Source organism: Melanotaenia boesemani, chromosome 18, assembly GCF_017639745.1.
Source record: "Melanotaenia boesemani isolate fMelBoe1 chromosome 18, fMelBoe1.pri, whole genome shotgun sequence".
Taxonomy (NCBI): Eukaryota; Metazoa; Chordata; class Actinopteri; order Atheriniformes; family Melanotaeniidae; genus Melanotaenia; species Melanotaenia boesemani.
Genome location: NC_055699.1, coordinates 25,386,496 through 25,402,590, shown reverse-complemented (window position 1 = coordinate 25,402,590; position 16,095 = coordinate 25,386,496). Strand labels below are relative to the sequence as shown.

At 39.2% G+C, this 16,095-nt stretch overlaps 1 protein-coding gene and 1 long non-coding RNA gene across 3 annotated transcripts in view; one reads left to right on the top strand and one right to left on the bottom strand.

The window, feature by feature from the left end:
• Window positions 1-16,095, top strand: part of itgb1a (integrin, beta 1a) — a 42,372-nt gene that overhangs the window by 3,470 nt on the left and 22,807 nt on the right. The window lies entirely within an intron of this gene.
• LOC121628902 lies at window positions 11,012-12,313 on the bottom strand. Its single transcript, XR_006008297.1, has 3 exons — window positions 12,224-12,313; window positions 11,895-11,974; window positions 11,012-11,422 (listed from the first exon to the last, which is right to left on the bottom strand). It is a non-coding gene; the product is annotated as an uncharacterized LOC121628902 (long non-coding RNA).

Below are 16,095 nucleotides of genomic sequence, written 5' to 3'. Positions count from 1 at the left end.
CTATGTCAGCGTTACACTTACTCAGCAGAAACCTCACGGTTTCCACATTCAGTCCACCTGTCCTAGATATAATGTCAATGCATCATAGAACTTCAGGGCTTTTTCAAGTCTAGAATTAGGCTCAGAAATTCAAACCTAATTAGGAATTTCTCTTATCCAGACAGGGTCAAATGAATACATACAAATTTATATATACATTCACCAAATCTTTTATTAGGTGGTTGTGCAGATCAGCAGATGGAGGATTTCTCCTGCTCCGATGTTGTGCCATTATTGTAGGAATTTCTGAGTCGTATTACAGCTTTAAATGGATCCAATATTCTTTGTAGTTTTTATTAAAGGCTAAATAATTAGGATTTTTTCTGTAAAAATAATTTAAAATGTTCTCATTTGTTCGAGGGATAAAAGAAAGCCTCCCTATAAACAATCTGTCTCTACATCAACAATGTTTTTGTCAAGTTTTTCTCCTTTCAAAGTAAGAGTTCCGTGACGGAATAACTTTGGTGCTCTTTCCTACTTCCTGGTTCCTTAACCAATCAAATGCGACTCCCCACGGTTTTGTTTACATTCTTATGCTAACGTAAATTAGCGTGTGAAATTAGCACTAGCATTGCAAAGCATTGCAACTTACTGTGTGTGAATCATCTTCGCTCGTCATCATGATGTTTGCTGGCACCATGTTCTCCATCTGTATGTAAAAGAGCCGTCCTCTCACAAACCAGCAACCTGTGCGAAACTCTCCGAGGGTAAAAGGGGGGGAGGCAGGAAGAACGCTCTCCATGTTTTTCTCTTTCGACTGCAGTTCTGATTTGAAACACTAGGTGTCAGTGCAACTTATTTCACCTTTAATATCAACACGTTATCTGAGATCTCAACTTTAAGAATATTTAGAGCGACTCCATTGAATGAAACGGTTTCATTAGGACATTTAAAAAGTTTCACCTTTTTCTGTCCTGAGTGGTGTTGTTTTTTCATCAGAGCGTTTCTGGCTCTGAATCTGGGGAAACATTGTATTGTTATGGTACTTCAGAAATGCATGTAGAGTCAGATCAGTGTGTGTCAGTCAGATTAGATTATTACAGTAATCTGATTACTCCCAGATAACTGATTTTGATTGTCAAGTAAATGCACTGTTTTATAAAAAAAAAAGTTATCTGAGATCATCTTTAATATTAAAGAGAAATAGGTAGTGTTACATAATTAGCTGTAAATTAATCAAAATTGAATCGAAATAGGCTGTTGTGAATCGAATCGATTCAGAAAATTAGGGACGATACCAGTCCTAGTAGGGCTGGGCGATTAATCGAATTTTAATCGCAATTACAATCTGGGTTTTCAACGATCGTAAAAATGAAAGGATCCGATTATTTTTGTCCTTCGCAGTTTCCTCTTGTGCTGTTTTCAGTTGCAAATCGAGCGCCACTAGCATTGCAGCGCTCTGCTGCAGACTCCGCCCACAGCCCCGTCTGCTTTAGTTTTATGCAGCGCGAGTTGCAAACACCTCACCAGTTATGGGCTGGACACACGGGAGGCAACGTCGCTCCTTCTCCATCATTTTCTATCAAACTTGCGCGATGAGGCGGAAATCGCTGCCCTCCTCCGGCCAAGCGACAGGAGACATTCGTGCATGTGAAATGTTGCTCTCGTTCACACAGACGTGCACACGGGGGTTTGCGACGCGACACAAGAAAATAGAAAAATGTTCAGTTTTTGTGAATCGCGACTAAATAATCCAGCAGCTTCCAGAGACACAGAGACAAACGTTTTTCTCAGTTAACACAGTGAGTAACCCGAGATTTAAGAAACTCATCAACACTTTGGACAAACAGCATCACCACCATCTCGTCTCCATGTTAGTGGAGGCTCTCCTGCCCTGGATGATGAGTGTGGTGAGGGTGTTGTGAAGGACGTGGCTACAGTCCAATGTTTCGCCACGCTGTGGACCTGTGGTCATAGAGCCGTATATACATGTCGCTCTACATTTTATTGACGCGGATTTCAATGTGAAAACAAAATTAAATTTTTTCCAGATCACACCGGGCAGAACATAGCTGCTGGTCTGAGACAAACAATAGCCATGGGGACCTGGTGGAAAGAAACTAGTCTGTATTGCCACAGACAAGCTTCAAATGTCACACTGAGATACAAGTTATTAGTCTAGCTTCATAACTAGGAAGCCAGAGAAACCACCCGTAACAGAAATTTAACTGAAACCAGCAGCAGTGACAGAAAACGACATTATGCAAGCTGTTCAACAGAAGCTAGCATGTTACAAAGATTGTGTGTTAACTGCTGTAGAATATGTTTTCACTCTCCAGACCGGCATGTCAAAGTTTGTCTTAATCAGGCTCTACCCCCACAACGGGTCGGCAGTGAAAGCCTCCACCATGTATCTGCTGAGGTTTGAAAACTGGCTCATAAATGACACTCAGATGTCTTTCATTACAGCCCCAACTTCACACTTAAACCAGACGGCCTCCATTTCCTCCGCTGAGCAGAGTTTCTCAAGGGAACAGTAAAGGAATATCTGTCATGCTTCATTCGCATCGCTTCTTTCTTTTTAAGGCCACTGACTGGACATCATGTTAAAAATGAGTTCAAACACGTCACACAGGCTTGTGTTTATTCAGCTTTCAAGTCTAGTGCATGTGAACCCACCGGCTGGTGTTTTAATTAATTTCTCTTCTTTGGTTGAGTGTGGTATCATTTTACAGACCGGAAATGATCAACCTGCCTCATTACTCATTTTTATCTAAAAGTGCTTTGAGCGCTAAATTAATTTCTGGTTTTCTGAAGACGTGAAGGCGTTGGTTAAAGTGGAACAAACCTGAACCACTTCCCCGTATTCACCAGTTTTTATCTTATATTCACTGCTGCTGTGAAACATATGTTTGGCCACGGTTACATGATGTTTTTTACTTCAGGATTAATTATTCAAAATGAAGTAATTTGGAATTAAAGTATTCTCCTCAGTGTTTACATGGAAATAGTAATTCTGAATTGAGGTTTACATGGAAAACACTTTTAATCGCCTTTATTCAATTCTGCTTTAGATCTGGGGGTTGGGAAGGGTTCTGACGTCTTTATTTACGTCTGTCGGAAGAAAACAAACTCCAGTTCCTGCTTCTCTTCGTCTTATGATTCTAGTTTTGAAGCAGCAGCTGGACACCAGCATCCAGCTTCACTTTGGTCAGCTGAGGAGGAACAGGGAGGTAGAGTACAGTACCTATCGTCATGGTGACAGGACAAGAGAACAAGCATGCTCAGAACCACCAGAATGAACGTTGACGTGATCGAGGAATTATTCCGTGCGGTTTTAAAATCGTTAAAACCCGACACTTTGGATTTAACTTAAATTCGGAATGTCCATTTTAATTTGAAATTCGGGGTTTACAAGCTTATTTTAAGGATGATTTCATTTTTAGTCTGAATTAAAGGGGAGTTTAAACTCGTGTAAACGTAGCCGTTATTATTTTTACGTTACCTCTGTAAGAAGAACAAATGCATTGCGAAAATTTGATTAAAACTACAGAATTTTTTAAGGTAGAAAACTAAATTATGGTTTTGTCTCTGAACTGGAAACCTGGTTTTAATACACTTAAAACATCTTAAACAGAATCTAAAGCCCGTTTCCACCAGCGGGTCCAGGTCGGTTTGGTTCAGTTTGGTTTGGTAAACCCTGATTTCTGTTGTTTCCACAGCCAGCGGTACCCTTACCTGGTAGGCAGCGTATCAGCTGGATAGTGATAGGTGTGTCTGCTACGTTATAGCGTGATGTAATAGTGGTGAAGCGTTTTCCTTAAATAATCACAGAAAAGAATGTGACCCAGAAACAAAGGAGGAGGATGCTGGACATCCAGCAGTTTGTGTTTTTTCTTCTTGGCATGTGGCTTTAAACAACAAAAATCCACCGTATGTGTAACAGAGTACCGCAGGGTAGTACAAGGTAGTAAGTTTAACTCTGGGATTCCTGGATTAACCCTGTGTAAACATAGAGCTGTTGCTAATTTTTTTATTGCCCACTTACACGGGCAGTGATGAGACTTACGACCAATCAATGGACTGTAGCGTGTCAAGCTCCACCCTTTTGGGTTGGATTGGAGCACCAACTGAAGGGTCCATTTAGGAGGTTTGGAACAGGAAAATGTTGATTGGTGAATGATTAATGATGTGAAGACAAATTGTGAGATCAATAATCAAACTGGGTCAGTTACTAAATGTTGTTAGACATAAAACTTGATAATAACTCATCATCATCATCGGAATCACTTTTATCCCTTTTTTTTAATGGTCTACTGAATGAAATGTGCATCATTAAATTTGTACCTGTCCCATCCAAGCTTCATATTCAGTCTCAAGCACAGCGGCTCTTCAACCATTAGCTCTTTATTTTATCTCAGTTGGCTATTAATTAATCTCTTTATAGTAATAAATTTAATATTTATCAGATTTTCAGTTGGTTGTGTAGATTTAAATAATCTCTTTCTATTTTCTGCAGCACATTTGCTCTATTTCTTTGCCTTTCGTTCTCTTTATCTTACCATTAAGTTCCTAATCTGGCGTTTTATTGCTTCAGCAGGGAGGTTTGACTGCTTTCCAGGCGTCTTCCTGTGTGATCGAGCTGAGCTTCCTGCGTTTTAGCTAAGCGAGGGCAGACTCTGCACACATGGGGAATTTGTGGAGGCTTACTGAGCAACAATTCTCAGCTCCTCAGACTTTAGCCCTGAGCTCATCCTGTCACATCCAGGAAACCCCACAAGATTCCCGATCTGGTCTACAGCTCAGCCTGACAGCTGCTTGTGAGAACTGGTGTTCTAGTCCTCTCTGTGTCAGCTTTGATAGGATCTCTGTAAATGGTAAAGGATCAAGCAGAAACTGTCTGTAATATGGGCAAATTTATCACTGAGAATTGATCTGGTCGCCCATCAAATGAGGTGTTTTCACACATGAATGTTATGTTCACACATGCACTTCAAAGTAGGGATGAGCATTTCAAGCAAACACACTATTGGCTGATCTTGAACCCGTTTACATGACCATCAAAATCCGATAACTCCGAGTATTCCGATAAATGTGATAATCTGACGCGTCTACATCCACTTCTGAAATGTGATATTCAAAAAACCACAAAGTGTAGCAGCAGCTGAGGAGAAAAGTCATAGAATAGAATAGAATAGAAATACTTTATTAATCCCTTTGGAGAGTCCTCAGGGAAATTTGGGTACCAGCAGCAATACATCACCAACAGTAGTCAGGAAGCATGATGGGAAAAAATCTGCTGTGGAAATAATTTGGTTTACAGGATGAGTGTTTGGCTGATTATCGTTCAGTTCATAGCAGATGGCTGCACAGATTTTACCTAATTTCCAATTCAGTCTGGCATCAAGCTGCTATTTCTCAACCATGAATTCTCAACCTACATTTAGATACATGCTATTTCAGGGCTCCAGACTAACTGTTTTTACGAGGAGCGCAGTGACCCCTAACTTAAATTTTTAGGAGCACAAGCTGAAAATTTAGGGGTGCAAACTGAAATCACCTTGCAAAGCAAACATTCACATTTCCTCTAATTTTCACTGTATTAGTGATAAATGAAAACTGAAAACTCGCTAACTATAGCGACAAAGACGCTAAGTTGGCAACACTGAGGAATAATAAATTCCCGCAAGACTCTTTTCACACATGAGCCAATCACAGTGCTCGTTCGTCCCTGCTCACACGCACATTGGCTGTCGTCTTCTTCGTTGGTGTTTGTCTCCTTTTCTCGTATTTAAGTTAGTTTGAGTCGCCAAACCAGCAGCTAATTTGGACATTACTGTGAACTACTGGGCTGAAGAGGGGAGCAGAAGTTTGTTAGCGACAAAATGAATTCAGTTATAACTACAACAAGAAAAAGAAAATTGCGCGAGTAGATGAAAAATTCACTTTCACTGTCTCACATTTTAGTCGCAAAATGCCAGCATTTGGTCGCAGTCTGGAGCCGACTGAAGATGTCCTTTTAATGAATGAATGTCTGGTCAAAGGCTCAGCTCAACACAAGACTTCATAAATGAACCTGTGTTCAGCTACAGTGATGAAGTAATCTGAATTTTGCCACTAGGTGTCACATAAACCTCCTCGTGTGTCCATGTTAGTAACTTTTTGCATTATAGACCACTGGGTTCATTCATGAGCAAATGGGAAGCGATGCACTCTGCGTGTTAGCAGAACTTTTGGAAGAAATGTTGCACAGTTGCATTTCCACGTGTGACCCATCCAGAATCTGTCAGTAGAACATTAGGGCTTTATGTAAAAATGGCTTTGAGTTATTGGAGATTCCAGGAAGATCAGAAATAACATGTTGGCTGAGCAGCCTTACTTTAAACTTGGCCTTCTGCCAGAGTTTGTGCATTTTCTTTCATTGTTTCCACTTAATTGCTGCTGGAAGATAAAATTTAAATACTATTCAATGTAAATTAGTTTTGGTTGCAAAAAGAAACCATGTCTGCCTAAGTGTTATAGATTTTCTGACTATAAACATTACAAAAAGCCTTTTCAAGGCCATATCCCCCTCAGAAGTGTATCTTTAGCCTCTGCCAAACACAAGAGGAATGTTGGCAGGCTGTGGAAAAGCAAATGTGGTTTAGTGTTTTCTGTGAAAAGCAGAGCAGCAGCTGGCTCTCTGAGGCTACTGATACAGCTGGAATTCAGACTTCAGATACTGTCCTTATTACTTTATTCATTTATCATAACAGACCTCTTGGGAAACGTTATGGAAGCTGCTGTGAAATACCAGAAAATATGTTTTTATGCTGCATAGCCTCATTCAGAAAACAAGTAGCCTTTAAAGGGATTTCTTCCTTTTCTAAATGAAAATTAAACCGCAGAGAAAACACTGTTGGTGTATCAGTACGGCGTTACATCGCTGCCAGATACCTTGATCAGCGTATTTATCAATTCAGCAGCGCATTTCTTAATCGAGAGAGCGCATTGCTCTGATCGCAGGAGTTTTTAACTACTCGCAGGGTCGTGAACGCAGCACAGCGAGCTCCAACCTCCAACATTTTTGGAGGGGAAATATTCATCTCAACCAACAAGCTAGCATTTATTAAAGACCAGACATGATGGTCCTCATTAGCCTCCATATTTCTTACCGATGACCACTTTTGTAAGGTTAAATGACTAGGTTGTTACAGCTTACTTTCATCTAATTATTAAAGTTAGCCGTGTGGTAGCATGTAATGTCCCAGCAGTATGGACAAGTCAAAGACACAATGTACACGGGACTCAATGAAAGTAACAGTATAAACAACAAAATACAGAAGCTGTTTTCTATATTTTCTGTCATCTGTAGCACAAAAATGCTGGGACAAATGCATCTTTTGGGAAGAAAAAGACAGTTCATGAAGTTTTCCAGTTGCCACTGAGTCAAATAACTGGCTAATTAATAGTTCATGAATGCATCGCTCAGTTTGTCTGTAGTCAACAGTAACTGACATTAAATCATTCAAGACATCCATGTTTTATGTGCCTCTTTCTGCTGTGACTTGACCTTTGTCTCAATATGTTTTTATCAATATTTAGACCAAAAAAAGGGAAATAAAACAAAATTAATGTACACAATAGTAAAATAATACCAAAAAATACAGTATAATAGATTAAGGATACACATTATACAGGATACAAAAAAGAACAGACTAGGTCCAGAAAAAGGTGAAAAAAATAAAAGACAAGAAGAAAATAAATGAGTAAATACATTAGAGGGAGAACCCAAAGTTTAACTGTGTCTTCTGTGTGCAGTGGACAACTCCAGTCAGCTACTACTGGTCAGCAGAGTGCTGCTTCCATCCCGTAGCAAGCTACTTCTTGGTAGCAGTAAGATCAGCTAAGAATACACATTCCTAGGATTTATGTGGCTGCAACTGATGCAAATAATTTAAAATCAATATAGATGGGGACACTGGGATGTGACATCGAATAATTTAGCCAAATATTCTTTAACCATGTTCCAAAAACTCCTCACACCAGTGGATTCCCATATCATGTGGTAGAAGGTGCCTATTAGACCAGAAAGGTGTGTGTTTTTTCACATGTACAGATATAAAAAACTAAATAAATGAGATATATGGGTCTATATGTGCAAAGACACTTGAGTGTTGGGGTGTTAGGAAGGAACATTTTTCTAGGAAGTTATGTCACTATGTCACTCCAATAGAGATCCGATAATAGGCGGTAAAATGTAGACCAGGGTTTTCTGAATATAGCCTTTCAGAAGTGCATGTAGACATGTTATTTCAATTATTGGACTTTCATGATCACGTATCGGTTATCTGATGATGAGAAATCAGATTAAAATCCTAAGATTTTTTTCCCCCAACAGTCCAGTGTCTTTGTGCGTGTAGACCTGATTTTTCGGATTTTTAAAACATTTTATCTTTTTACATCTGTCCAAAAAACTGTGACACTTCCATGTTTTTAACATCTTCCGTTAAAAAATCGGAAGCGTCGCAGTCACAACATAAGCAGAACACAAAAGAAAAACCAGATAGCCTGTAATAGCATGAAGTTCGTGTAACCGAGTAAAACATTAACATCTGTTTTACAGCTTATTAGCTCCCACATTAGCAGCTAACGCTAAGACCGTGGGCGCCACTATGTTTAACAAAGACCAGGGACCATATTCCTAAAGATTGAGAATCCTCTCAGAGAGCTCCTAACTTAGCCTAAAAATCCCAGCGAGGAGTCTTAGCTTAGGAGTGAATCCAGAACATTCTCAGAGGACTCTGAGCAAGGAATGGACAGAAACTCCTGTCTTAATGAGGAGGTGTTGTTGACCTCGTTGCTTGATATGAGTCATCATTTCAAAAGCGGTGATTGCTTGAGTCTAAAAGCTATCACCTTTGGTGAAAATGGGCATAGAATTAACTGTCAAATCATTACACTTAATTATTAATCTGTATTAGAAAACTGTGTAATTATAAATAATATTTCACATAAAAGAAACTCTTAAACAAATGGTAAACTAAACTTTAAAATGATCCTACAGAATGTGTTGAAACTCACTTGCACAGTATTCACATGCTGGTAGTTATATTTATTTGCTTACATTTATTTACCATGCTGGTAATTGTTGCGCTTTCAACTTTGAACATTTCAACATTTTGTATTAACAAGGGTAAAATGGCTCAGCTTCTATCAACGTCTATGATTGGTGAGCGGCCTATAAGAAGCAGTGTTGTTGGCTTTCAAATCCACCACAAACCAGTAAACAGCAACTGGACAGAGGAACAGGGTTTGCTCCTGGCTCAGTTGGTCAATGAGCATAAAAGTGTTTCATGAGGTATATTTCACGAAAAACCACAAATATGATTCCTGCACAATCCAGTCTGTAACGTTTAATTAATTCCCTGTCATCCAGTGTTTGGAGAATATCTCTCCTGCCTCTTCTGTCCGCCATTTTGTCCTCTGCTTAGGGAACTCCTGAGCATCTTAAAAGTCCTCTTTCCTGCTCTTAACATGTCTACAGGGGAAATTTTACAAAACTTTGTGATTCTCAGAATTTTCTTAGAATTTGGCCATTAGGATATACTCTTGGCATTAAGAATCTTTAGTCTATCTTAGTCTATTTGTTCTTTGCTAAGTTTTTTGTTTTGACACAACTTTGGTTCATCCCTTGTGTTAGGTTAATTTTTATTCTGAATGATTCATAAGTCAGAGTTCAGTAGTTTAACAAACAATTCATGAATCTAATCAGTTTAAATGACAGCTGACTGTTGGAAAAGGAACATTTTTTTTAGTTTAAACCTGGGTTTATTTATGAGGGGTCACAGGGGACGAAACTACACAGCAAGTTACAAACCTGCTGTATACATTTACCTTTACAAATCACTGTTTACATGTTATCTTATACCATTATATAAAAAATATATTTTATTGAATGTATTTCATCTTTCAGACTTTTTATGACATTAAAACTGAACTACTGAAAATCTTTGCGTTTTCAGTTTATATTAAAAACTTTGTGACCTTCTGACTTAAGATCAGCCTCCTTTTTAATTTCTTAACAAAGTTTCAATGCTAATTAAAATATGGAATTTAAGTTTAATTAATTCAAATATTTTATATTTAAAAATAATGTTTTGAGAGTTTTACTATAAACATTTCAAACACTCTCAGTTTGACATTTTAACACTCTTTAAACTAATTTCATAATATTCAGATGCAGTTTTACACTGTGATCAACATTCTGGTTGTATTTGATAATCTGTAAAAAGTGAAGCTTCACTCAGTAAAACTGCTCTGACTGAGACTCTTACTGAACATGCTAACATGTAGACGTGTGTGTTTGCTGCAAATAAAAAACACTGGACAAATTACATGCATAGACATCTTATTAAGACTGATCAACTCTCCCACACTGGTCACATCAGCTGTTCTTCAGTGTGGAAGATGTTGAGTTTTAAACCCTTTGACTCAGGACGTTTCCTTCACTGTGGGTGAGGTGATGTTCTTTCATACTTTAGTATCCTGAAGGTCTTGCTGCAGACTTCGCATAGGTATGGCAGTTATGGCGTTTCTTTCCTGGGTGGATGCTCTCATGGTATTTTAAACTTTTTGAGTGGCAGAAACTTTTTCCACATTCAGGTTCAGGACAAGCGTACGGCCTCATTTCACTGTGGACGAGCTGGTGGCTTTTCAAATAGCATCGTAACCTGAAGGTCTTGCCGCAGACTTCACACAGGTGTGGCTTTTCTCCAGAGTGGATGCTCTCATGGTATTTTAAACTTTTTGAGTGGCGGAAACTTTGTCCACATTCAGGTTCAGGACAAGTGTACGGCCTCATTTCACTGTGGACGAGCTGGTGGCTTTTCAAATAGCATCGTAACCTGAAGGTCTTGCCACAGACTTCACACAGGTGTGGCTTTTCTCCAGAGTGGATGCTCTCATGGTATTTTAAACTTTTTGAGTGGCGGAAACTTTGTCCACATTCAGGTTCGGGACAAGTGTACGGCCTCATTTCACTGTGGACGAGCTGGTGGCTTTTTAAATAGCATCGTAACCTGAAGGTCTTGCTGCAGACTTCACACAGGTGTGGCTTTTCTCCAGAGTGGATGCTCTGATGGTTTTTAAAATGTCTTGGGTTGCGGAAACTTTGTCCACATTCAGGTTCAGGACAAGTGTATGGCCTCATTTCACTGTGGACGAGCTGGTGGCTTTTCAAATAGCATCGTAACCTGAAGGTCTTGCCGCAGACTTCACACAGGTGTGGCTTTTCTCCAGAGTGGATTCTCTGATGTTCTTTAAGTTTAGACAGCTTTTTGAAGCATTTTCCAATGTCACGCTGATGTTTTCTGTCCACAGTGGGAGTGGGTTCATCTAGCTGTCTTCCACAGGTGCCATCCTCCTCACCACGAGGCCAACCTGGACTTTTGTTGGTTTGATGCTATGAAGGAAAGACAAAAGGACAGAATAGAATAGAACTTTATTGTCATTGCAACAAACATGCAATGATATTACAAAGAGACAGTAACAAAAGCAAATTAAAATACTAAATGGTAAAATTATTTCTAACTGCACAGCAGAAGGTGTTCAGATACATGACCGAAGTTAAATTATTCAGACTAACACAAGCAGCCTCCTAATAGCATTTTAGCTAGCTGTTAGGCAGTGAAAACTTGTTGCCATAGTGACAGCCAACAAAAACAATTGATTTAAAATAAACAGTAGATTACATCTGGTTAATTTAAGTGTTATAATCAAGTTGAACTTTTATTTTATGATGAGATTATTTCTAAAAGAAAAGTTCAGTGTTAACAAATTTCAGAAAAGCTCAGAAACTATTTTAGATGGACTGAAAACATATTAGTGTGACATTTTAAATCCAGCCTCTGACAACAAAAATACATCTGACTTACTTCTACCAGCAGGGAAGTCTGTTGGTGATTTTTATCATCAATTGATATCATCTCCTCTTCATCCTTCATCTTTGAATCAGCTGTAAAAGGACAATTAAAGACTCAAAGTCAGAGAAGAAAATCCAGAAACTATGACAATAACAGCAGTTTTAGAAACACTTCAAATTCAAACATACATCTAAAAAAAATTTCACGTGGAATGTTGCGACTTTTTGTGCCTTAAAATTATTATCAAATTTACTAAGAGGCATTGGTGACATAAAAATGATAAAACAAATCAAACAAAACTGCACTACATCAATTACGAATGAAAGAGTTGTTTTACTTACCATTTGTCACATAAAACGCTGGAAATATTCAGCAGGTTTCTGACAGATGTCAAAACTCACGGCACTGATGGTTGTCGTGGTAACCAGTTTAGAGAAGTCCAGTTCAAATTGTAGTCATCACATCCAGGCGTTGCTAAGGTACGTCCTGACTTTGTGTCACTCTGCCACCAAATTTAATTATAAGCAACGTGCTGGTTTGATGGTAATAGTTAAAGAAAAACATCTAGAATATGATTTGGTGAGGATGTGTCTGAAGATGATCAGTGGCTCATTTAGTGTCAGTGTTTATGGACATGTGGAAAATATAATAGTGACACAAGGTTTCTTTTAAGATTATTACATTTAAATTTAATAAAATTCAAAGGTAAATTAAAATAATTTCCAATAAAGAATTTCTAACTAATTGAACTAAAAATTGATTTATAATAAATTACATTTATTTATTTTAAACAATTTAATACAATTTAAATTTCTTAATTTCAATTTACTTTGAAATTAATTTTAATTTCACAGTTATTTGCATTCTGAAAGGAGTTAATGTTGAGGTCCAGGATCTGGGGAGTCATCCCTCCATCAGACCTGTTGTCACTGATTATCAGTTCAGTTCTTGGGTCATGTGTCATACCTCAGTCTTTTCTCCCTGTTTCCCTTCCTTAAAGACAAAGGTTTTGCCATTTTCTCAGTGACACGCCCCCTGTTGACGGCAAACTCGGCCTCCATCTTGCATCCTACCTGTACTGTCAGCTCTCTCCAGCCAGTCTGATCTTAACTCTTGTCTAATCCTTTGCTTTCTTCCTTTCTCCCTTCCTTTTCCTCTCCTCTGATAATGTGTTCTTGCGTTTTTTGCTGACATGGTGAATGTTGAAAACGACCTGTGTGTTTATATCCGCTTGCTAGTTTGTGACGTGGTGGATACCGCAATACTCGGCTGCAGCGTCACGCAACGTCCCAGTAGAAAAAGTAGTATTGTGCAGTTTCTCAGCTTATGGATGCTGCTGGGCAGCAGAAGCTTGTCACCGTGCCGCCTAACAAGTCCAGAACGCAGAGTTGTAAGGTCACAAAATTATGAAATGCGCCTTTAACGTTGCGGAATACCTATTGCATCACAATATGGTAAAACCTTTTTGACAAATACTAAATGACACCTGTACTCTGGTTCTTCATGGATACCTTTGGCACAACAATAATTTTGAAATATCACAGAGTAATAAAACCTACAAACAGTATATGCTATCTTGGGTCAGGCTTTAAAGGGTTAAGAATGGTTTCGTGAGATGTATGTCATGAAAAACCACAAATATGATTCCTGCACAATCCAGTCTGTAACATTTAATTAATTTACTGCCATCCAGTGTTTGGAGAACATCTTTCCTGCCTCCCATGTCCGCCATTTTGTCCTTTGCTTAGGGAACTCAAGCTGCTTAAAAGTCCTCTTTCCTGCTCTTAACATGTCTCACCTTAGGAGCTCTCTTAAGAGCTAGGATTCTTTAGGAATAGATTTTATCTTTTAGGGGAAATTCTCAGAAAACATCATGATTTTCTTAGAAATACAGAACTGTTCTTGGTTAGGAGCAACTCTTTACACTAAGATTCTTTAGGAATAAGGCCCCTGATGTTTTGAGTCTTGTCGCTATGTACATACATACTCCAGAAGATGGAAAATGGGCTTTTCTGACAATTCTCACATTTCAGAATTGCCTACCTGATTATTCTTATAATCAGATTACTTCTAGTTATCAGATTTTGATGGTCATATAAACAGACTCGGTGTCATGAGAAGTAACCAGCTGTTCACTCTTTAACAAACATATCTGCTCACTGAATATTATCAGACTTATTGGTATGTAATGGAAACTCGATGGCGTTGCTTACACTGTCTCATTTCATGTCTTGTTCTTCAGTCGTCTGCTTTTTCCATTTCTCTGAGCTTCTCCTATTTAGGAATTGCATTTAAACTGGAATGCTGGTGTAATATGGAAACTATGCTGACGTCTCTTTGTCGTCCTACCCACCTTCTCTATCATCTGTGTATGGAAGATTCATGTTGTCTATTACATTTTCATGTCTGCACATATTAATGCCTCAGAAACAAAAAGGAAGTAAGAAATAAAAGCCACCAGTCTCATAAGTGCTACCTGTCCCATTGCCTTTTAGTAAAGGGGAAGAGTGGGAACACTTCATGTATCAAAGCCTCTGTCATGGCCTCAGAGGGCAGTCTGATTCATTTCTTTTGTCTGCTATGAGAGGGTCCTCCGGATGGTGGGGAAAGTGGTGGTGGGGGGTTGGATGCAGACAGACACTGTTTGGTATTCTCCTTCAGTTTGGCTGTGCTTGTACGTCTCAGGCATGTTCCCGACTCTGCGCTGTTGAAGGGCATGTGGAGTCAAAGAGGCCACTGGTTTGGCTCAGCTGGGAGGGTGATATGAAGGAGGAGATAACAAAGGAGAATGGCAGTAAATTATGGCAAAGATATGCCGCAGACAGTAGTGGCGTAACTGTACATATTCTAAAATGATGTCTCTAGTTACTCATACTACATATGATGTATATACATGATCATTTTTCTTTTACCACACTCTTAAATATCCCATCATTTCTAATGATCCTGCTCATCAGCCAGGATTGTTGTAGAAATGAAGGATTGGGGATTAAGAGAGTCTGAAGGGCTCAGCAGAGTAAAGTCTGAGATCTTTTCCTTTGGTCTTGAGGCTACTCTTTCACTCTTATTACTGCGCACCGCCCTTTCCTGTTTTTCATCCTTTTCCATTCCTTCTTTTCCCAGTGAGAGCAGCCTTTCTTAGCGAGGGAAGCACCAGGCCCCCTGCTATAAAGAACGCCGTGACTCCGAGCTGCCACCACTTCTTTACTGCAGGCTTTGGTGTGCAAAATAGTTACACTTCCTTGTCCTTCTGCTCATTAACCCTTAAAACTCCAAGTCATTTCTTTTACTAGTTTTTGGTCCTTCTGTTTGCTTTTTATTTGAAACTGCCAGTAGAAGCTGAAGCTTTTAATCCCAGTCAGCAAGCAGACATGATGTTTCCAGCCTCAGCTTCAGATTATGAGGCTAAAATGATGTAAAATGAATGTATGAATAGATATAGCAGCATGAAGACCGACCAGAATAACAAAATAACACACAGACCAACAGGGACCAAGCCTTTTCTCACCGGCATCATTCTCTCAAGTCTTGGCTTTCAGGAGAAAAAATATTGGTATTGAAACAAACACACAACAGAAACTATTTCCATGTTTCCACTTTTTCCTCATTTCCAGTTATTCCTGCTACTATTTACCTGCTATCCTCACTAAACCAACTCCAGCTCAGCTGCTTTTTGGCACCACCGTGCATCAGAAACGTCTTCTTGGCTTCATTCCAGCCATAGAGGAGCATTATTTTTCTTCTTTTCAGACACACATAGAACTTTCTGCTCACTGGTTGATCTTTGGCTGCTCCTGATTGGACGTTACCGTCAATCTAAGCTCTGATTGGTGGAAAGTTTGACAGGAAGTGGCTTCATCATCATGTCCAGGTCTAAATAGAGGTCTCTTAGCAACATAGTAGTTATAGTGATCTTTCTACGATGAAATGTGATAAATAATGTTATCGTGGATCATTGTGGATTTACTGATTAAAGAGTACATTTAGTGGCTGGATTGTGAAGCTCCTGGACGACGTGTAACAGATCTAGATCGCTGCATCATGGGTGGTGAAGCTAACGTTTCCCCACAGTGCAGCGGCTGTATTACAGGTTACTATCCTGGTCAAACCGCTTTCAGACACTCAGGAATGTCTGAGGAGCTGAGACCGTTTTAGTCACGCACCACCATGTCTGCCATGCATCGACTGATAGAGCTGATGGAGGAAAGCCCAT